This window comes from Salvelinus namaycush, chromosome 42 (assembly GCF_016432855.1).
Source record: "Salvelinus namaycush isolate Seneca chromosome 42, SaNama_1.0, whole genome shotgun sequence".
NCBI classification, from domain to species: Eukaryota; Metazoa; Chordata; class Actinopteri; order Salmoniformes; family Salmonidae; genus Salvelinus; species Salvelinus namaycush.
The window spans coordinates 1277947-1302430 of NC_052348.1; the positions used below are offsets into that span (position 1 = coordinate 1277947).

Genomic DNA, 24484 nt, shown 5'->3' on the forward strand with positions numbered 1-24484 from the left:
CCCAGCTGTTGATGAGCCGCAGACTTCGCTCAATCCTTCCCAGCACCAACCAGCAGCTACAACCTGAGGTCGTCAGCTACAAGGAAATGCATGAAAAACGTGCACAGAGACAACAACAACAAAAGCGATACTACGACAGGTCAGCTAGACCACTGCCACCACTGATCGACGGAGAGTCAGTTTGAATCCAGGAGCATGGCCTCTGGAAGCCAGCAGTCGTCATCCAGCCAGCTGACACTGAACGTTCATAGCACGTCCTCACCGCAGAAGGAGCGGTGTACCGCCGCAATCGTCGTCACCTACTGAACACAAAAGAACAACACACTGATGAGATGAACTGTTCCCCTGAAAGAGAACGTGATGGACTAAACACACACACACATCAAAACATACACCATACTTACCTGCAACACCACAAGAGCTGTTGACTGACACAGAAGCATGCTCAGCATCATATCGCACAAGGTCAGGAAGAGAGGTCAAACCCAGAGCTGTCCTAGAACTGTGAAATGTCAAAGGGTGTAGGCGGATCGCTGCCCTAAAAGAGTTCCACACTGTAAACGTGTTATTGAAAGTTCACTTGAAATGCTTTGGTATTGTATTTGTTTGAAATGTTAAGATGTATTTCTACTGTGAAAGCTGAGTTGCTGAGAGTCCCTTGTTCGAAAAGTAACAGTATATTGGATCATTGTTTCAGAGTCTATGTTGATTCAGTTGGTGTAGTATGCAATATAAATGGTTACTTACCTTGAGTTCAAACCACAGAGCATGTTTTCAAAAGAAACGCTTAGAATATGTAAACCTTTTTATTTTGTTTTAAAAGGGGGATGTAATATTCATATGTGTAAACATACTGAATTATAATTGGATGCATTTTACCGCCATATCATACTGTGCTATGATTGGTTAAGACCACCCAAATGGTTAGGTCATGGTCAGTTTGATGCTGGTTGGCGATACGTGAACATTCCAGTTATAGCTAGCTAATAAAGAGCTACGTTAACTTCTTATTGCTGCAAGGGGCAGTATTGAGTAGCCAGTTAAATTGTGCCCATTTCAAACGGCCTCGTACTCAATTCTTGCTCGTACAATATGCATATTATTATTACTATTGGATAGAAAACACTCTCTAGTTTCTAAAACCGTTTGAATTATTTCTCTGAGTGAAACAGAAGTCATTCTGCAGCACACTTCCTGACCAGGAAGTGGAATGTCAGAAATCAATGCTCTGTTCAACTTCCTGCCTATACATGGGCATGATACGTAAGAGTCTACATACACTTCATACACCTTCCCCTGGTTGTCAAGAGGCGGTGAGAGAAATTTTTTTGTGTTTATCTTGGTCTGAGGTGGAATTAAAGCTCTTTGTTTGACGTGACCGTCCACTTCCTGTTTCTGGAGCGCGCGAAAGAGGACATGGATTTGCCTTCTGTTTTGCTCTCGTTATGGACGACTAACATCTCCGTCTTAGATTTTATTTGATACATGTGACCATATCATCGTAAAGTATGTTTTTTCAATATAGTTTAATCAGATTATTGAAATTTTTTCGGGAGTTTTGCCGTGTTCCGTTCTCTGACTTTGTTTATGTTGGAGAGATCCGTGCCACTTGGCAAGTGCGCTTCCTAAATCGAGAGGGAAAATGAAGGTTCTAAATCCAAACACCGACTGTTCTGGACAAAGGACACCTTGTCCAACATTCTGATGAAAGATCAGCAAAAGTAAGAAACATTTTATGATGCTATTTCATATATCTGTCGAACTGTGTACTAGTCGTGGGCGGCCAACGTTTTGGCTACTCTAAGCTATACCGAAGCTGCATAACGTAATGAAGTTATTTTTAGAATTCTAACACTGCGATTTCATTAATAACTAATGGATCTATCATTTCCTATACAACATGTATTTTTTAGTTATTTTTATGAATAGCTATTTGGTCAGAATATGTGTGTCAGAAAAAGTGTCAGTAAAATATCCGAACGTTGTGGGAAATAGTAGCTACGTTAGCATAATGGGTAACCACTGATTTCAGCTCTAAATATGCACATTTTTGAACAAAACATAAGTGTATGTATAACCTGATGTTATAGGACTGTCATCTGAAGAAGAAAATCAAGGTTAGTCAAAAATTATATATCTTTTGCCTGTTTGTTACGATCGCTTACTTTTGCTACTGGGAAATTGCTTGTGTTTTTGGCTATTGTGGCTACGCTAATATAACGCTATATTGTGTTTTCGCTGTAAAACACTTGATAAATCGGAAATATTGTCTGGAATCACAAGATGCCTGTCTTTCAATTGCTGTACACTATGTATTTTTCAGAAATGTTTTATGATGAGTAATTAGGTATTTGACGTTGGTGTCTGTAAATATTATGGCTGCTTTCGGTGCAATTTCTGAATGTAGCTGCAATGTAAACTATGATTTATACCTGAAATATGCAAATTTTTCTAACTAAACATATGCTATACAATAAATATGTTATCAGACTGTCATCTGATGAAGTTGTTTCTTGGTTAGTGGCTATTTATATCTTTATTTGGTCGAATTTGTGATAGCTACTGATGGAGTAAAAAACTGTTGGAGTAAAAAAAAGTGGTGTCTTTTGCTAACGTGGTTAGCTAATAGATTTACATATTTTGTCTTCCCTGTAAAACATTTTAAAAATCGGACATGTTGGCTTGATTCACAAGATGTGTACCTTTCATATGCTGTATTGGACTTGTTAATGTGTGAAAGTTAAATATTTAAAAAAAATATCTTTTGAATTTCGCGCCCTGCACTTTGAGCTGGCTGTTGTCATAAGTGTACCGACGTCGGGCTTGCACGCCAAACAGGTTAAGAAATATCCTGTAGTACTGCATTTTATTATTTTGTACAAAGTGTGCAAAACAAGACAGATACTAGGCTGCAACTGGGACAACATTTCGTTTTTGCAGGGGGGTGTTGTAAGGGGCTTAATACAGTTGTATTCCAGCCACTAGGGGGTACTCTGGTGAAGCCCATGGGAAATAAAGAAATATAGTTTAAGTGAATTGGGAAGAGTACGAATGAAAAACTAAAGAAAGACTGTAAACGGCTGTTACCTGTGCTAACATGATTCAAAGTGAGGTAAACCGTAGTTTTCGCGTTGTAGTTTATATGATAAGCTCATTGGAAGGGTAACATACACAGGATGTACATAAATGGGCATAAACACGTGACACAGAAAATAAAATATTGACAATTAGAAATTCAAAATGCATCTAAATATATTTAGTTCTGTCTATGGAATACATTAAAAAAATAGGTAAAAAAAATATATATATGTATAAAATATACTTGTCTGTACAGTAAGTAAATGAATCCTACAGACGAAGAACCATATATGTGACAATTTTTCCATTTTAAGATAATCAGTTATTTTTATATTATTAATTGTGTGTACCACATTAGGTGTTTTATGGTTGACAAATAATTCACCATACCCATATCTTCCAACAACAATTGATATTTTTTTGTTATTTCAAAAAATAGTAGCACGCTTGTATGAAGGTGTGGTTATTTACAGGCAAATTGTTATATGCTATGGAGGTGCATTTGTTACTTTTTGTCAAAATAATTGTTCTGACAGCAATTTTTTCCCCGACAGAAAAGGAAGTCAAAGCGGACACCTACGAAGATGGCATCTCAGGTAAGCAGCACTGGGCTGTATTGACGTATCCTAAAAAAATGACATGTGCTGCTTTAGATATAACGGTCATATCTCAGTTATTGTTTTCTTTACTTTCAGAGAGCGAGCTGACCAAGGGGGTCGAAAATGTAAATATTGCCAGATGTTCACTGTGTGAGGACCAGGCCGTGGAAGCTTTATTGCTGGCAAAGTGTCCCTAACCAGAGGTAATTAAACTATTCTGTGTTATTTTTCTCCATCTCTGCCTGTCTTGTTGTACATGGAATCTGTCTCACATGCATGAATTTTTTTTTTAAACTTAAGATGTCAGCTGCTAATTTTCAGATTTACAGCCATTTTCACTGGACTATCTGTTGCTGCTAAGTCATGGGTTAGCCTTGCAATAACCAAGTGGTGAGACACCTATTGGCATTATCTTCTATTGTTTGTCCTCATGGGTCTGTTTTTCAGCTTAAAACTTCTTATGGCTGCAAGCCCGACGTCGGTACACTTATGACAACAGCCAGCTCAAAGTGCAGGGCGCGAAATTCAAAATATATATATTTTTAAATATTTAACTTTCACACATTAACAAGTCCAATACAGCATATGAAAGGTACACATCTTGTGAATCCAGCCAACATGTCCGATTTTTAAAATGTTTTACAGGGAAGACACAATATGTAAATCTATTAGCTAACCACGTTAGCAAAAGACACCACTTTTTTTACTCCACCAGTTTTTTACTCCATCAGTAGCTATCACAAATTCGTCCAAATAAAGATATAAATAGCCACTAACCAAGAAACAACTTCATCAGATGACAGTCTGATAACATATTTATTGTATAGCATATGTTTTGTTAGAAAAATGTGCATATTTCAGGTATAAATCATAGTTTACATTGCAGCTACAATCAGAAATTGCACCGAAAGCAGACAGAATAATTACAGACACCAACGCCAAATAACTAAATACTCATCATAAAACATTTCTGAAAAATACATAGTGTACAGCAATTGAAAGACGGGCATCTTGTGATTCCAGACAATATTTCCGATTTATCAAGTGTTTTACAGCGAAAACACAATATAGCGTTATATTAGCTTACCACAATAGCCAAAAACACAAGCAATTTCCCAGTAGCAAAAGTTAGCGATCGTAACAAACAAGCAAAAGATATATAATTTTTGACTAACCTTGATTTTCTTCATCAGATGACAGTCCTATAACATCAGGTTATACATACACTTATGTTTTGTTCGAAAATGTGCATATTTAGAGCTGAAATCAGTGGTTACACATTGTGCTAACTTAGCAACTTTTTCCACAACGTCTAAACAGCAACGATATTTTTCTGACACGTTTTCTGACACACATATTCTGACCAAATAGCTATTCATAAACATAACTAAAAAATACATGTTGTATAGGAAATGATAGATCCATTAGTTCTTAATGAAATCGCAGTGTTAGAATTCTAAAAAATAACTTCATTACGACATCCAGCTTCGGTATAGCTGAGTACCCCAAAGTTGGGCGCCGACGACTAGTTCACATGCACGACAGATATATGAATTAGCATCATAAAATGTTTCTTACTTTTGGTGATCTTCCATCAGAATGTTGGACAAGGTGTCCTTTGTCAAGAACAGTCGTTGTTTGGATTTAGAACGTTCATTTTCCCTCTCGATTTAGCACGCGCACTTGCCAAGTGGCACAAAGCTCTCCATGTCAACAAACGGAAGAGAACGGAACACGGCAAAACTCCCGAAAAATTTTCAATAATCTGATGAAACTATATTGAAAAAACATACTTTACGATGATATGGTCACATGTATCAAATAAAATCAAAGCCGGAGATATTAGTCGTCCATAACGACAGCTAAACAGAAGGCAAATCCATGTCCCCTTTCGCGCGCTCCAGAAAACAGAAAATGGACGGACACGTCATACAAAGAGCTTGTATTCAACTTCAGACCAAGATAAACACGAAATTTCTTCTCTCACCGCCTCTTGACATCCAGGGGAAGGTCTATGAAGTGCACGTAGACTCTTACGTATCATGCCCATGTATAGGCAGGAAGTAGAACAGAGCATCGATTTCAGACTTTCCACTTCCTGGTCAGGAAGTTTGTGCCAAATGAGTTCTGTTTGACTCACAGATATAATTCAAACGGTTTTAGAAACTAGAGAGTGTTTTCTATCCAATAGTAATAATAATATGCATATTGTACGAGCAAGAATTGAGTACGAGGCCGTTTGAAATGGGCACCTTTAATCAGAGCTACTCAATACTGCCCCTGCAGCCATAAAAAGTTAAAGTACTCTGTAGCCACTCACGTCAACCCTCTCCCCCTAAATCCTCTAGGTTATATCAGCTGTTTTGTTGAACCTCTCCCGCATCTGAACTGGCTGACAGAGGGCACAGCCTGATCATAGGTGAGATGTCACTTGGTTGAGTCAACAGGAAGTATTATTAAAGAGATGCTTTACATTGAAACCCCAGAGTTAATGATCCAAGGTCAGTTTTGCATTTCACCTTCTGATTTAAGATGACTGACCGTGTTTGACAAAAAAAGAGGCTTAATCATGCTCTCTCGTCTGCAGGTATGTTTTGATGTGAGAGGAATCCAGTCCCGACAGCGCAATTGTGATGAACTGAGAGAATATTAGGGTAGCACTGTCATTCATGAATCATATGCTATCTGCCGCTGTTCTTACCTCTCTACCCACCTCATCTTCTAATGCACACCATATGTGCATTGAAGTACAGATTTGCCTACCATTTTTTTTTTTTAACTATGCAAGTCAGATAAGAATGACGGCCTAAGAACTGCCTTGTTCAGGGGCAGAAGGACAGATTTTTACCTTGTCGGCTCGGGGATTCGATCTTGCAACCTTCCGGTTACTAGTCCACCTGCCCGCCCAAGATTGAACTTGTATTTATAATATTACAATTAAAATGCACTTCTTTCAATAAAGCGTTTCACATTCTCCACTGGTTGAAATACTATCCTGTGTCCGTCCTCAGATTAATGGAGTTAAATGTTCATAGGTTTTTCTCTCTATGAATTACAGATCAATCATGTTTAGTCTATTGTATAGTTACAATGTGTAATCATTGATATCCCAGGAGCAGTAAACACTAAAGTGTATAATTGTAATGCATGCAGACACCGTATCATTTAAATAATGGCGTTTGATATGACTGAAAAATACTGTCTGCCATACCTGAACCGCACCTTTATTTGCCAAGGAAGAGTACATGATCGGTGAATATATTCAATGTACAGGCTACAATGTGGTAACTACAGTACATGTGTATATAGGACTTGCATCCTTGGCACATTAAAGTAATATTCTACTCTTGGCTTCATTAATGCCATTCAGACTTGAGGTTCATGGATTGGTATGAATATTAGTTCAGAACTTTACGTTTTAGGGTCCATACCCAGATCGGCTACATAGTTATTTTTAACCCGACACAATAAGCAAGTAAATAGTTAGCTATGTTACTTCAGCTGCATTGCAAGGCAAGCTTACACAATTGTGCAGTCAATGCGTTTGTCTCTACATTAACACATTCCTCTCAAATTGTACATTTGCTTGACTCGTTAAGACGTCAGCCATCTTCGTTGAGCGCCACAAGGCAAGGGTGGCTCGTGTCAAAATTCGTCATCACAAAGCCTTGGGACCCAAATGCATTATGAGTGCTGTCGTGGCAATTTCCTGTATTACCAAATGAGGAGAGTTACAAACCACACACACGTCAGAGTTATACTTAAACTTCATCTTTAATAATATGAGCTTTACCAAAGCCCTGTGACTTTCAACAATTCACTATCTATTAATTGTTGAGAGTTCCAACAATGGCAATTTAGATTTTTTATAGCAAAGATACACCCCTCTCAACTTACATGACAAACCACAGATCTTAGGAAAACTTCACAAAGGGCCTTTAACTTGAGAAAGGAGTATCCCTTAGCCAGATTGCATTCGCTATAAATTATCGCTCAGTTTGGTCTCTAAAAGTACTTCGTAGTACCAAAACATTACCTCATCCAAGGCATAACTTAATTGTCAACTCTATATACTAAGGAGCATCAAAAGTCGTGCTATAAATTCTCAGACAACACAAAGATTCCTTGATGCCCTTCCAGACTCCCTCTGCCTACCCAAGGACAAAAATCAGTTAACCACCTAAATGAGGAACTCAATTTAACCTTGCGCAATACCCTAGATGCAGTTGCACCCCTAAAAACTAAAAACTTTTGTCATAAGAAACTAGCTCCCTGGTATACAGAAAATATCCGAGCTCTGAAGCAAGCTTCCAGAAAATTGGAACGGAAATGGCGCCACACCAAACTGGAAGTCTTCCGACTAGCTTGGAAAGACAGTACCGTGCAGTATCGAAGAGCCCTCACTGCTGCTCGATCATTCTATTTTTCCAACTTAATTGAGGAAAATAAGAACAATCCTACATTTATTTTTGATACTGTCGCTAAACTAACTAAAAAGCAGCATTCCCCAAGTGAGGATGGCTTTCACTTCAGCAGTAATAAATTCATGAACTTCTTTGAGGAAAAGATCATGATCATTAGAAAGCAAATTACGGACTCCTCTTTAAATCTGCGTATTCCTCCAAAGCTCAGCTGTCCTGAGTCTGCACAACTCTGCCAGGACTTAGGATCAAGAGAGACACTTAAGTGTTTTAGTACTATATCTCTTGACACAATGATGAAAATAATCATGGCCTCTAAACCTTCAAGCTGCATACTGGACCCTATTCCAACTAAACTACTGAAAGAGCTGCTTCCTGTGCTCGGCCCTCCTATGTTGAACATAATAAACGGCTCTCTATCCACCGGATGCGTACCAAACTCACTAAAAGTGGCAGTAATAAAGCCTCTCTTGAAAAAGCCAAACCTTGACCCAGAAAATATAAAAAACTATTGGCCTATATCGAATCTTCCATTCCTCTCAATTTTAGAAAGCTGTTGCACAGCAACTCACTGCCTTCCTGAAGACAATGTATTCGAAATGCTTTAGTCTGGTTTTAGACCCCATCATAGCACTGAGACTGCACTTGTGAAGGTGGTAAATGACCTTTTATTGGCGCAGTGGTAAATGACCTTTTATTGGCGCAGACCGAGGCTCTGCATCTGTCCTTGTGCTCCTAGACCTTAGTGCTGACTTTGATACCATCGATCACCACGTTCTTTTGGAGAGATTGGATACCCAAATTGGTCTACACGGACAAGTTCTAGCCTGGTTTAGATCTAATCTGTCCAAAAGATATCAGTTTGTCTCATGTTAATGGTTTGTCCTCTGACAAATCATCTGTACATTTCGGTGTTCCTCAATGTTCCGTTTTGGGACCACTATTGTTTTCACTATATATTTTACCTCTTGGGGATGTCATTCGAAAGCATAATGTTAACTTTCACTGCTATGCGGATGACACACAGCTGTACATTTCAATGAAACATGGTGAAGCCCCAAAATTGCCCTCACTAGAAGCCTATGTTTCAGACATAAGGAAGTGGATGGCTGCAAACTTTCTACTTTTAAACTCGGACAAAACAGAGATGCTTGTTCTAGGTCCCAAGAAACAAAGAGATCTTCTGTTGAATCTGACAATTAATCTTGATGGTTGTAAAGTCGTCTCAAATAAAACTGTGAAGGACCTCGGCGTTACTCTGGACCCTGATCTCTCTTTTGACGAACATATCAAGACTGTTTCAAGGACAGCTTTTTTCCATCTACGTAACATTGCAAAAATCAGAAACTTTCTGTCCAAAAATGATGCAGAAAAAGTAATCCATGCTTTTGTTACTTCTAGGTTAGACTACTGCAATGCTCTACTTTCCGGCTACCTGGATAAAGCACAAAATAAACTTCAGTTAGTGCTAAATACGGCTGCTAGAATCCTGACTAGAACCCAAAATTGTTATCATATTACTCCAGTGCTAGCCTCCCTACACTGGCTTCCTGTTAAGGCAAGGGCTAATTTCAAGGTTTTACTGCTAACCTATAAAACATTACATGGGCTTGTTCCTACCCCTCTTTCCGATTTGGTCCTGCCGTACATACCTACACATACGCTACGGTCACAAGACGCAGGCCTCCTTATTGTCCCTAGAATTTCTAAACAAACAGCTGGAGGCAGGGCTTTCTCCTATAGAGCTCAATTTTTATGGAATGGTCTGCCTACCCATATGAGAGACGCAGACTCGATCTCAACTTTTAAGTCTTTACTGAAGACTCATCTCTTCAGTGGGTCATATGATTGAGTGTAGTCTGGCCCAGGAGTGTGAAGGTGAACGGAAAGGCTCTGGAGCAACAAACCGCCCTTGCCGTCTCTGCCTGGCCGGTTCCCCTCTCTCCACTGGGATTCTCTGCCTCTAACCCTATTACAGGGGCTGAGTCACTGGCTTACTGGTGCTCTTTCATGCCGTCCCTAGGAGGGGTGAGTCACTGACGTGATCTTCCTGTCTGGGTTGGCGCCCCCCCTTGGGTTGTGCCGTGGCGGAGATCTTTGTGGGCTATACTCGGCCTTGTCTCAGGATGGTAAGTTGGTGGTTGAAGATATCCCTCTAGTGGTGTGGGGGCTGTGCTTTGGCAAAGTGGGTGGGGTTATATCCTTCCTGTTTGGCCCTGTCCGGGGTTATTTTCGGATGGGGCCACAGTGTCTCCTGACTCAGCCTCCAGTATTTATGCTGCAGTAGTTTGTGTCGGGGGGCCAGGGTCAGTTTGTTATATCTGGAGTACTTCTCCTGTCTTAGCCGGTGTCGTGTGAATTTAAGTATGCTCTCTAATTATCTTTCTCTCTCGGAGGACCTGAGCCCTAAGACCATGCCTCAGGACTACCTTGCATGATGACTCCTTGCTGTCCCCAGTCCACCTGCCCGTGCTGCTGCTCCAGTTTCAACTGTTCTGCCTGCGGCTATGGAACCCTGACCTGTTCAACGGACGTGCTACCTGTCCCAGACCTGCTGTTTTCAACTCTCTAGAGACTGCAGGAGCGGTAGAGATACTCTTAATGATCGGCTATGAAAAGCCAACTGACATTTACTCGAGGTGAGGACTTCCTGCACCCTCGATAACTACTGTGATTATTATTATTTGACCATGCTGATAATTTATGAACATCTTGGCCATGTTCTGTTATAATCTCCACCCAGCACAGCCAGAAGAGGACTGGCCACCCCTCAGCCTGGTTCCTCTCTAGGTTTTGGCCTTTCTAGGGAGTTTTTCCTAGCCACCGTGCTTCTACACCTGCATTGCTTGCCGTTTGGGGTTTTAGGCTGGGTTTCTGTACAGCACGTTAAGATATCAGCTAATGTAAGAAGAGCTATATAAATAAATCTGATCCCATCTCAAGTAAACCTCCTCTTCTCCCCACTCCTAGACAAGCTCACTGAGGGTAGTGACTTGCGCACAGACATTGTTGAGCCAAGAGATAATTGGTTCCCCCTTAATCACGCCATCCCTACACATATGAAGACAATGTTCCATTCTGACGTCTCCCCTCTCTGGGCCCCAAGTGACTGAGCCCTAGCTGAGAAGGGAAACGTGCAACTGCCAACAGTATAGTCCAAAGGGACACATTCTAATGACAACTCTCACATAAGCATATTATGTAAATTAAACATCCTATTTATCTATGTTACCCAACTAAATCATCCTCCAGTGCGCCAACTCCCCCTTGTGGTCTGGAGCAATGAAGCCGTCCCGCGGTGCAAGCTCGCAACTTTTAAAGGAGGAACTGCTGCATCTCTTCAGTTCCGTAAGGTGTTTCTTTAAATCTGATCCTGATGCGGAATAGATTGCAACGTATTCATGACTCTGTACCTTCCCTAGTCCAGACTTGGCGATTGTGAAGAGACCTCTGGTGGCATGTCTTGTGGGGTATGCATGGGTGTCTGAGCTGTGCGCTAGTAGTTTTAAAAACAGACAGCTCGGTACATTCAGCTTGTCAACACTTCTTACAAAAAACTAGTGAGAAAGTCAAGCTCTCCCCATTTGAGATATACATGCATATCATTAAAGAAAGGTCCATATTTGGATGGAAACCAAGCTAGTGAGAGGTATCAAGTAAAGTTGTAATTTCAGTTGGAAATTCCCAACACTGCTGCGCTCCCTGGGGCCTGCAGCCAACCACAGCCCTGCTGGCCTCACTTTGGCAAACCACCATCTGCTATAACATCGAGTCAGTTCTTCCTACTGGACATTGGAAAGCTTTTGTTTTGACACCCATTGTTCGTCCTAGACGGGAAATTGGTGTGGATGGTTCAGAGTTCCATGCTTACAAAAGGGTTGATTGATACACGTCAGATGACAAGCCTACTACATCCACTAAAGTACATGCGCCTTGGTGTTATACGCAAATCAGATACAATTAAGGTAGCTCCAAGGGTTAGGATGTTGCCACGCAAGTAAAGCAAACGTAATTGTTATATAGAACACTTTATTTGACATGTTAGAAGACATTACACCCAAAGAATGTATCCAGAAGAAACATAGAAATGACACTCCTCAAAGAGGTCTTTGACATGTCGTTGACCTGTTGAGAGAGAGAACCTATTAGTTCAGTTATGGTCTGACAGAGTCTGAAAAGCATAAAACAAGACCTACCTCTTTTCGGGTTGTCCCGATTCACACATTGTCCACTACAGGGGCCGCCAGAGGGACTACTGGCGTCACAGATGACCACATCACAATGGACAAAGACCTAGGAATCAAAGATTTGATGGTGTCAGATACATTTAAAAAAAGGGATGATTGCCACTCACAAAATTAACCTATAAAGATTGTTGGGTGAACTTTGTTACCTGGCCACTCGGCTCAACCGCATCCTCGACGAAGGAAAACATATAGACCTCAAAGCGTTTGACGTGAGGGGGGAAGTGGACCCTGGCGTCAGCTACCACCGGGTGGAAGACTACACGGTACGGATCCTCCGGGTTTTCACAACTGCCAGTGTAGAGGGAGGGACTAAGTTAGGAACAAGAAAACACTGTAAACCCCAACCGCCTTGTGTACGATGTCTTATGGTGGTGTCATGACTGTACTGTGAGGATCAGATCAATTCACACCGTGTTGTAAATGACAGGAGAAGTGGGTTCCTTCTCCCCCTCCAGTATGAACTAAAGGAATGTCTTTGTTACCAGGCTTTTCCCCATCAACTCTAACCCCTCCTAAATTCACCTCGGTCTTGAAAAACCCAACATATTTCATATACAATGTAAAGGCTCGAGACTTCCTACCTGTAGTGTGAGCACTTTTCTAGTTCCAGTATTTCCTTTTCAAAAATCACAAAATAAGAATCAACATGACATTCTTTTTCTATCTGACCAGTCTTATGTTAGAAATATTGTTCCAGTATTCACTTTTGAACGTATTAGAGAAACTCCTAGAAAATGTGCATAGTAAGTAGCCATGCCACGAGTGACATCAGAGAGCGTGTCAGAACCGTCCCCGGCGGCCAGAGTGCATAAAAGGATTGGTAACTGAAATTAACATTAGACCAGAAAACCGTCGCTAGCTACACGTTTGAAATGGTTGGAACTTTCCTAAACGCACCTTCCTAAGGACGGCGAGCTGCAGCTCATGTCCAAAGTGGTCCGAAACCTGAATACCAACATGAGGGAGAATAAACACCCCTCAGACAGACAGTCACTGGTACAGCCGATTAGCTGTTTGGAGCCAAGTACCTAGAAAAGCTAACTTCAGTGGGACCATTCTGCTATCCAAACCATCCTACTCTCATCACCCACTGAGGAATCAGCGACAGGGTTGATTAGCCCATCTTCCAGAATGAGTGAAAGGAAAATCCATCCTGAAGTTCCGTTCAAGACTAGTCATTGGAACCACGGACAACTAACGACATTGTGACCTCAGGGAGCCAATCAGAGAGAAGACCCAACCACCTACCTTTCCACGGCGGCATCCCACATAAATACATTCATGCAAAAATGTAACAACGATAAGTGTCCCTTATGGAACCATGGGTGGGGGAGACATCGTAACAAGCCGTCATATTGTGTCAGTCTGCTAGGGACCTGTGTGTTTAGCTAGTAAATAAATTAAACCAATTTGTATAGTACTGAATCATAAGGCTGGGGTTCTTGCAGCTGCGAGGAGGATACGATGTAATGGTTAATAAGTTGACTTTAGCAATGTAATAGATTTCTACCGTCTAGAGTTTAAGTCGGGAGACGGTATCTTTAAAACCGTTTCCTCGGCACCCCAAATCCTAACACGATTCATTTAGAGTCGGGTAACAATTAAACAGTCCTCAGATAATTCAAGGTCACGTCACGACAGTAGTTTGTTGGTTTTAATTTCTGATCTTTTGGCCCATCAGACCTGGAAAAATCTGATTTAGTACATTTTTTATTTATTTAAAAAAACAGAAATTGGGCTGCCTATTTGAAAAAAAATGCATTTAATTTGTCAAGGGAGGGTCATACTAGCAATGCCATAGCATTTCTCATCAACAATATTACTTTGTCTACTGCAAAGGCTTTTATAGCTAGTTAAATGACGGATGTCAAATGTCTACGTCGTATGTCCAACATGTATATTCAATTACATTGACATGAATGCATTCTCATGTGGTGAGACGTCCCTCTAAATGGTTCTTAAAGTTCTAAATGATCCAGAATGGTCAGACTACAGGCGACCTGAATATTGATCAACTGACCGTGGTTTAACCAAAGTTGCCGAATAGACAGTCGGTATCACCAACAACGCAATCATATTTTTCAAAATAAGTAATTCATTTTAATTAAGAATTTCATGCAATGCGCCAGAGCAATTCTTCCGCTGTCGGAAAAATTGGTCCCAAAAAATGTATTCTACACCCATGGCATCAGATTCACACGTGGATGACTTCTGTGAAGGGAGCAGCTCTACTATATAAAGTAACCTACGCATTGACAGTTTAGGCCTACTTTTGTCATTTGCATCTTTGGGAGGTTTATCATTTACTGTTTAACTGACAGATATTAGCAAAAAGGGATTTGTGAAATCTGAAGACGTTACATTAAGAGACAAACGCCCACACCAGTACAAATCCACTTGAGCTGGCAGACGACGGCCAGAGCTTTCTCAGGATTTTGCACAACGATTTAAGCAGCTGAAGTGACAAATCTGAACTGCCCATTTCGTGCACAGCCATGTGAATGTGGTGTCTTTTCCTATGATCTACAAAACATTTTCAGCCTGTTTTTTCAAACCGCTACCACCCCCACCAGGATGACATTTGATTTAATAGAACTGCTGCAAAGTTACTCCCGTGACAGATGAGCCTTGTGTCCACATGGCCGCCGGAGCAAATTAAAATAGGGGGTGCCAAATTTGGGGTTTTGCGACCATTTCATAAAAATGGTAAAATTGCGTGATTTGATAGCATTTGGCAAACCCGATCCCCCAAATAAATGGTTTTGACCAATAAAGTTGCTTCACTCCACTGCTTGGTGTAACATGTATCCAGATACTGAAAAGACACCCGCAAAATAAAGTGTCATTTGCAGCGTGCATAATCATGGGCAAAGTCATTGTAGCCCATCTACCAAAGGTTGCAGTGTCCATTACAATGTAGGAAAAATAAGTCATCTTTCAATAGTTACCCAATTTAAATTCTTGAGAAGATGGCAAAGTTAAAAATTAGGCCAGCGGTGTGCATCTGTGGCAAAGTGCTCACCCAAATCAATGCTTATGACAAACCCAGCTGTGTGACATTTTTTTAAATATGAACATTAGCTAGCTAAATAAGGTTAGCAAGATGCTGCTACACTTGACCGTGGTATTTGTTCATGTTTAGCAACTCCCAATTAGCGCATTCCTCTAGGACAGGAAATTCCATTGAAAGTGGCATCAACTTCTAGGGATCCTGTCCACTGATCCTATTCAGTTTCAAACATCAACTTCCATGCTGCACAGGCGTGTGAACCATCCTTTATGTTAAGCGCATAACCGTTTTAAACACAAGAGGTCACTTGTGCATGAATTCAACAAGTATTCAGTCAGTGTTAAGAGCAGTTGTATGAAACCAATCAGAAAGGCAAGCCAAGCTTGCCAGCCGCTCTCGATTTCCATTCGACTGCCCAGCAGTTCGGCACAACACTGAACTGGAGCAAACCAAAAGGATAACATTGAGTAAAAAGGTGTAGGTAACGCCAACATAGTGTCTTAACCTTTCCACACGCGAGTTCCAAATATCTTCAACAGTCACCCCAGAGGGAGTTTATGTTATGCGCGTGATGTCAGAATGCACTGACCGTTCCAAAATGTGGACAGTTAACCCACGCTGACCTCAAACTAAGGCACACTACCTGCTAGTTTTCTATAGGCCGTTTCAACTTCTAAGTTTGCCTCATTCATTCACAAAAGTAGCCCATTTCACTGTTGCAGACAATTTCTTTTTGAGAATTTGAATGAGCCAGACAAACTTTCCTTCAAGCATACAGACATTTGCACACCTAGTCAGAACAGGCCTTGCACAAACTTCCCCCTGGCACATTTATTGCCTGGTGCCCACATTGCCTTCCTTACAAATAACTGGACATGCGTGCATTCCTATCAAAGTGCCTTATTTTCTGTGTAACGTTTCTACTGTAGCATACCGTAAGTATAATGTACTTAGCGTTTTATTCATGCATTCTGATTCTTGCCTAGATTGTAATGGACACGTGTGTAAAACACTTTTGAAGGTGGTACCGAATATGAGCTAACGCCATACAATGCAGTCGGGTTATCACGTAAGGGTCTGTCAGACTCAACTGACGTATGGTGTTTAAGACACCTGGGATCTCGGAGTACCCCCATAGACTTCAGTGCATTCAAGACAAAGACTTCCAAGCCGTTAGTTGATTTGAACACGGCATCAGAGTGTAAACTATGGTACCTCAGGGGTATTTAGCTTAGAAAAACTGTCTGCCCCTCCATTTATTGTTGATAAATCCCCCATCTAAGTAATATTTCCTGCATCATCCTCGCCACAATACCTTCCCCAGGACTTAATGGATTGATCTATATCTTGCAACTGTTTAGCTTTCGTGCTACGGTTAAGCTAGGCTTGTATTTGGGGAGGTGACAATTGGCTTTTTGATTTGTTAATTGTAAACTACTTGTCATGTGTACGCCGTAACAAGTACAAAGATTTGTCACACGCTGAAGTGGCCAAACTAGGTTAAGATCTCAGGCAATGGGCGCAGTGAATGGGATTAGGGAGTTCTTGCTTGACAAACATGGCTGCCATATTTTCCAAACTAGATTTACATGGCTCCCTTGTACCGCATCACTGGTGAGCACATTGTAAAACAAGTCTAGCTGTTATTTAGACTAGATGATAGCATTAACATTTATATATTTTACAAGCAAAGGTGGAATAAAGTTGTGAAGACCTTTACTTCTCATCAGTACTAAACATTGTTTAGATGCTTTTCAGACAACGCGGTTTAGAGTCGTTTGTTTGCATCATACGTTCTGTTCCAATGCTACGCTGCAGGGACCACTCAGTGATAACAAACATGTGATGGTACGCGCCAGAATCTCCCATAAGTGTTCATTTGGGTGGAGATCTGCTGACTGACCGCATAAGGCTCACATCGTTTTTAAGCTCAAACCATTGTGACCACTCATGACCTATGGATGGGGGCATAGCCACGGTAGTCAAAGTAGATGGCCAGCCAAGCATGATAGGTTGCTAATTACTCAGGAACCACACCTGTGGAATAACACTTGTTTAGGCCCAAAAACAACAAGTTACCCATTAATGATGAGATTCCACCGGGGTCGGGAGTCACGGTCCTCGTTGAGGGTGGCCCAGCAGTGGTCAAGCACCAGCGCTACCTTGGGGTCAGAGGACCTGGTCAGCTCCACCTCAAAGTGCAGAGGCTGTCTCAGGTACCTCACCACTGGATAGTCCTCCTCCTGGTGGAACGTGTTATACGAGGCGTCTGGAACACAGAACGAGACAACCGGTGGGCACAAAACAGCGAGGTACCATCTCAACTTGTCCATTAAGAAACACACGTTTATCATATCCTGTTGTGCCCCGATGAAACCCCCCCCCCCCCCCCACCAGAGGCTTCTGACAAATTCCCAAATCAGCTCCTCACCGTTACTCCATAGCCACACCTGTAGATCTCAGAACACAAGAGTAATATATCATAAGGCTTACATTTTTGGGAATGGTTTTGTAAAGGACACCTTCCAAGATTCTATATTCCATTTCCAGATCATCAGGAGTGATTAGAATTTAGAGGCCAAGTTGAAATTCTGAATTTGTGCACGCTTACCCTGAGCGAGTCTCATTCTGACCATTAGTCGACCCGTCCCAGTCTCGGCAAAAAGCTCGTTGTCACGCGGCCTGGTGAGGAAGGCCAATGTGCGAGTGATGTTGACCACATAGTAGCAGGAAACCTTTAACCTAAAAAGAGGGATGTAGGCAACTTCAATAGGGGAAACTTCAAGCAGTGGAGTGGACACACTGGTAGTAGAGGCACATTTTCCCTATATACAAAGTTAAAGTTTTGAGCAATTGGTGAAGAAAAAACCTATAAAATCGAACAGCTACAATTGTGATGCGTAATGCACTTACTGATATTCCTCCTCTGAAGACGTCGTGCCATTCAGCTTCACCTCAAGTTCATCTGGCAAGGAGATTTCGTTCTCATACAGCATGACATTGTTGATAAACTATGTAGTAGAGGGGAATTGACTTATTACAGCCTGCAGAAGCAAACAGTCCGTAAATACACAGTACCCATCACCTCAGGGTAATAGTCATTTTACCTTCCTGGTGGTGCCACAGGAGTTGACAGTGAAGTGGAAGTAGGCGAAGCGATCGTCGCTGTAGGTGGGACCACAGGCGGGGTCGCTCAGGGTCAGCTGACCGGGGTTCAGACTGGGAGCAGACTCCACCTTGACCGCCAGCGCAGTCATCGTTCCGTTAGAGAAACACTCTTGGGGGTGGGGAAGCAAAAGACAGGTAGCCATCAGACCTGGGTTCTGTATTTGTTACACTTCATTGAGCACAGTAGAACCAATGGAATAGCACCAAAAGTGCAAACCATGCCCATCTGGCACTACTATTAGACTCACAGTATTTGCAAGGAACCCAGGTTAGGTAAACATGTCAAACGACTATTTATCGGAAGTAATTGTTTGAGAACCAACCAGTCAGCGTTTTGAGGAAGCTGCAAGCCAGGGAAAAGTATTTGATGGTCATGTTGCTGTAAGGATTCAACAGAGCCACATCCAGTCTGCTCCTGACAGAGGACGGGTGAACCGACTGGGAACCAATGGGAGAGTTCATTAGTCCAATATTGTATGCATCGCCCTCTGTTAAATACTGTTGAGCAAGCTCATGGTTAAGCAGCCGCTTGCCAACCAAGACCACGAAAAAGGGATCTTGGTTCCTGTAGTCCACAGTGATGTGAAAGTTCTCCTGATCACAGTTGCCAGTGACTGAGGGTGGCACTACAAGGACAAACAGGGTTGTGTTCATTAAGCACAAAAAACAGGAAGGTACTACTTGAACTTGTCCAAGGAGAAAACCTCGTTTTCAGTTGCAAAATGTTTTGCTACGGTGGGACTGAATAAACATGATCCTGGCAAATCAGGAACAGGACACTGGGTCCAAATACTCTAAAGCTTAACATTTTCTTTGTAGAGAGACCGCATAGGTAAAACCTACTGTATGGCTAGTTGGGCTTTCACTGCAATCATTAACGAGAGGAAGCCATTCAACAGTAGTTTGGCGTAGTCCAGAGACATACCAATGTCCAGCAGTACAGCGTCCACAACGGCAGAGTGAGAGAAAGGAGCGTACTCTGGAAAGACGACCAGGCCGTAGATCAGCTGAAGAGTGAAGGTTGTGACACCTTGTTCCGCCCTTCTCTGTAGTGAATTTAAACGCATTGGTCAATTGATAGCATTATTGTTGTAACAGAACTCTATCCAACATCAAGTGACAACTAAGTACATATGGGGACTATTAAAACAAACTATATACTTAAAGTAATGTTGCCCTCATTCCTCTAAATCAAGCACTATTGGCAAGTGAATACATACAACTGCCAAAATAAATGGGAACACTTGAGTAAATGAGGGATACAAAGTACATTTGCGCCATTATTTATATTTTGTTGGTGGCCCACTTATTAGGGCATGTACAAATCACTGCGTGTGGCCTTGCATTTAACAGAAACACACCTCCTTAAAGACCACCGGGTCTGAGAAGGGCACCTCCATCCTGAAGGTCTTCAAGGTGTTGTCCAGGGATCTCTGCTCCTGAACATTGAAGCCTCTGGCGTTGCACTCTGCAACAGTTAGCACCATGGTGGGAAAGGTGATGTTCAGCAGCTCCACATCAAGGTTGAAGGTCCCCAACTCAAGCACAAACACTGCCTGCTCAGGAACTGTGTCTAAGGGCGTGTCTGTTCATTGGCAAACAAAAAAAACATTTTGAAATGCGGTACAATGGAAGTCGAAAATGGGCATTTGTTATTGCCTCCCCGTTTCAGTACATTTTCTTCTGTTTTGTGCCTAATGAACAACCCAGGCATCCTAAATTACCATAGGCACTATTTAACTAAACCAGACTCACAGTTGCGAACTTGTGGAGGCCTGGCCATCGGAGGTGTTGTGATAGGGAAGAGGACTTTGTAGCTGGTGTCCTCGTGTGCAACCTCCTCGATCCACAGCAACTCAAGCATGGGCTCAATGGTGTAAGTGACAAAGTACTGGTCATCCTGAATATGGCTCTGTAAAGGGAGACGAGTGAATCACTCAGGCTGTAATACACAAGTGGAGTGCAAAAACAGCTAAATGTTCCTTACAAGCCAGAATGTTACTCTACCGGTTATCTGTGTGGTTTGTCCTTCAGCCGCTCGTAATTTAAGACAAAATATCGGCTTACCCGACTTTAGAGAGCTGGTAGGCATATGGTTGTCAACTTGCATTTCCGGCGGTGTGTATTTTCAAAGCAACCGACACGCAAAGTAAACACTTGCACAATATGTAAACAGTAACCGAACGTTGCTTGCATTGTTGAGTGGCAAAGCTACCGGCTCCCTAAAAAGTCAGGTAAACAATACTTTAGTGTGGATATTTGGTCTCAAATTTCAAGCGGCTGAAGGACAAACTGCAAAGACAAGCGGTAGAGTATGTTTAAGTGTCATTTTATGCAACATTCACACGATTTTGCAATCCAATGTGTCAGGCTGTATACACACCCACCAATCCATTGTATATTAGCCTGATTAATCAGACAATTGCTCAATAAGAAACATTTTACACAAGACAACATTTCTAGGAGTTTACCCATGAGAGATGGCAAAGGGTTACTGCAAAGCACTGACAACTGCTGCAGTAAAAAGGGCTCTACAAATTAAACAGGAACATTTTACTCATCCAACGCTGACCTTGAAATAGCCGCCAACCGCCCCCACCGGAATTTCAACAATAATATGAGCCTATGTGACAAAAACCGAGTAGTTTCTGGCAGCCATTTCCTCAGTGTCCAGCCTCTTAGCGTCAATTCCCATGTACACCTCCAACATGGTGAAGGCATCAGAGGAGAAAAGTGGGTCGATGTGCTTGGGCATGTACCAGGTGATCACTTCTGGAGTAAAGGCCACTGCCCCTGCAGTGAAACAAGAAGCCAAGTGCACATCATAACAGAACATTTTGCAACTGAAAACAAATGTGCCATTATTTGGAAAAAGTTCATCCCAAAACATTTTCCCAACTGAACACTACATAACACAAATCAAAGTCTTGTCTGGAGCCAATTAAGAACTGGGTTTATAAAATCTTAATTTGCCAAGTTAGTCCATTATTTCACACTCAACCTGGTGTTGGACAAACAGCCGTAGCATCTACTCGAGTAACCAGCCACTTCTGCTCAAAGAAGGTTGAGGTTGAGAGCACCCGCATCGGAACCCCAGCTACCTGTTCAGGGGGCAACCACACCAGGGCCGTGTTCAGTAGGGCACACCGTATTAACAATATGTTGCAGAGTTCAGGTAGGGCCACCGTTTCCAAATGTTTGCTCTACTGAACATGACCCAGTTCATGGAGGAAGTGGAGAAAGTCAGCTTACATTCTGGAGGTATGTCTCCTCTGCATTATGAGGGCTTCTTAACACCAGCCGTGTGGGAGTGTTGGCTATTGCATAGCCCTTTCTTTGGACCTCATCCACATTCATGACCTTCTTGCTAGGACTAAAGACGACTGCTGTCATTTTGTATCCTGAAGCAACAGCCTGTCTCAGGAAATGGAAACAGGAATTAAACAAATTGTCAACAAATGCACATTTTGTTTAGCGCCATCCTGTAGTGAAATTACAGAAACATGGCTACCTCAGCTCCTCTCCGGAAGTTGCCGCTCCTTGCTTTCGGGCCTCCAGTGGGCTGTTCAGTCTGACATCGGTTTGGATGTCTGGAAGAGTCCTTCTGACCGACACCTAGAGAAGAAAGGCCATTATTCCCTATGCATTTTCTCCCTCCAATACAATACGAAATCAAGGGCCAGTTCTCAATCTGTCCACTCGCCTCCTTAAATGAAGGAGTATTGAATTGAGAGAGAGTCAAGAACCTCTACATTGTGTCACAGAAGCAGAAGAAATGAAACACTGGACAGTTGTAGCTCTAGACAGATCATTTATACAGGCAGTACGACAAGCTGGACTGTAAACATGTCCTTTGGGGCATGCTCTGCTCACTTGCCTCCATGTAGTTGCGGTCGCACAGAATCTCTCGGGAGGTCCAGGGGGTGTAGCTACAGGTTTTGCCCACTCTATACACAGGGTCTTCAGTCATGTGGTTTCCTGGCAGCCTGAACTGCATGACCAAGCTGAACATCTTATCATCCTAAAATGAAGGGGGAAGGGGAAAAAAAGGCATTAAAAAAGCCTTTCATTATATAGCAGAAAACAAATAATTCAGTTGACGTTCATGCAAGTTATAGACTGTGGCAAAATTGACTATATGAATGCAGCTGCCACTGTATTGAAGCCACACTACAGGAGAAGTGCTCAGTAGTACACATCACTGCAGTCTGTATCAGAAAGTTGGCTGGCCCTCTGAAAGCCCTCCATAAACTTCTGCTGTACCTTACGTCATCGTTAACTTAGAGGTAAGAGCTAGCAGACCCAGGGGTGGTAAAACTGCTTAAATGTTTCTGGCACCGTACTTCTAATAACCTCCATGCTCTAAAATTGTATGAATTAGCACCTCTACTGCAACTCAGGCTTATTGAGGACCTTTTTACTGAAGAATGTGTTTGTTCTCAATGATTACATTTTTCATCTAGTGATGCAAATATTGACTTGTATCTTTGTGTATACAGGGCTCATCTGTTAAAGAGCCTGGTCTCAGCATGACTCCATGTCAAAGGTTAAATAAAGTGACGTTGCTACATTATGGGTTGCAAATGCAGTGACACTGAAAGGCAAACTGTCCATTTGAAGTTCAAGCAAACACTACAGTGCTTAGGGTTACCATGTTTTGGGAAAAGCAGTTTTGAAGAGAAGCAAAAAACATGGCATTCCCCATGGGGTCAAATTTAAAGCTGAATCCACACTGAGTAGCAAGGCCAGGCGTCAGGTTTATGATTTGTGTATCATCTGGAAGGGATGGAGATGGTGTGAACACAATAGTTGACAAACAACAACCCATGAATTATGAAAGGAGAATCATAAGAGACAAACTCACTGAAGACAGCGTCAACCTCTTTAAAAAGAGGAGCGACACTCAAACGAATAACGTTACCAAGGCATTCAGCGTTGAGGTCATCTGGAATGGGAAAGGTTAGTTAAAAAACAAAAAATATATATTGTCAAACGCTTATAGCTTGAACTTGTAGGGTGAAAGATGCATACTTATAGAAGGTGTCTGTTGTGCTTGTATGCCCACAGCTGCCAACAATAGGCAAAACAACCTGTAAGGCATTTGACAGATTGATTAAAAGGAGGAAGAACACAACTCAAATGTTTGCGTCACATAAGACTCTTCTAGGCCTGCTACTACTTACCCTGAGCTAAGGAAAGGAACCATTGTAGAACAGAATTGTTTTGATAAAATACACAGCTACAGAATCTAATATTTGACCCAAGGTGTGCAGCCTACAGCCCAGGGGTATTCAACTTTTACCCTATGACAAAGGCTTCCCACACTCAGTCACCTGAACACCAAAGGGCTGCACATTTTCTTTTTATTCCCCTAGCCCTACAAAGCTGATTCAAATAATCAACGAATCATCAAGCTTTGTTCATGTGAATCAGCTGTGTAGTGTTAGGACAAAAACCAACATGCACACCAAGTTTGGGAAACGCTGCCCTGCCCTACGAGCCTGCTGGTTTTCTGTTCTAACTGATAATGACTTGCACCCACCTTGTGTCCCAGGTCTAGATCAGTCCCAGATGACAGGAGAACAATGAAGAAATGCAGTGGAACTGGCTTTGAGACCCAGAGGTGAGTTTGAGGGCTATAGCTGTTCCTGCTCCTCAAATTTCACTGTTTGCCACTGGCGTAATTGAATGAGGGGTTATGCTGGATGTAACCGGTGTGAAATGGCTACTTAGTTTGGAGGTAGTGCACTGATAGCGTTTCAATCGGTGACGTCACTCGCTCTGAGACCTTGAAGTAGTTCCCCTTACTCTGCAAGGGCCGCGGCTTTTGTGGAGCGATGGGTAACTGTTGTATATGTGTGCAAAGGGTCACTGGTTCGGGACAGAAGTAAAACTGTTACACGGGCACCATTTAATTTGTCATCGATCGCTAGACCAGATTTTTTTTTTTTTTTCCCTACC

General features: G+C 42.1%; 1 protein-coding gene, 1 long non-coding RNA gene and 1 pseudogene across 2 annotated transcripts in view; 1 reads left to right on the plus strand and 2 right to left on the minus strand.

Annotated features, from left to right (window-relative positions):
- The window catches only part of LOC120034983 (transmembrane protein 131-like), a 244245-nt gene that overhangs the window by 115447 nt on the left and 104314 nt on the right, over window positions 1–24484 (plus strand). The window lies entirely within an intron of this gene.
- LOC120034988 lies at window positions 12192–12620 on the minus strand. The gene is made up of 3 exons (XR_005474096.1): window positions 12492–12620; window positions 12295–12391; window positions 12192–12223 (listed from the first exon to the last, which is right to left on the minus strand). It is a non-coding gene; the product is annotated as an uncharacterized LOC120034988 (long non-coding RNA).
- Window positions 18265–22538, minus strand: LOC120034987 (annotated as a pseudogene).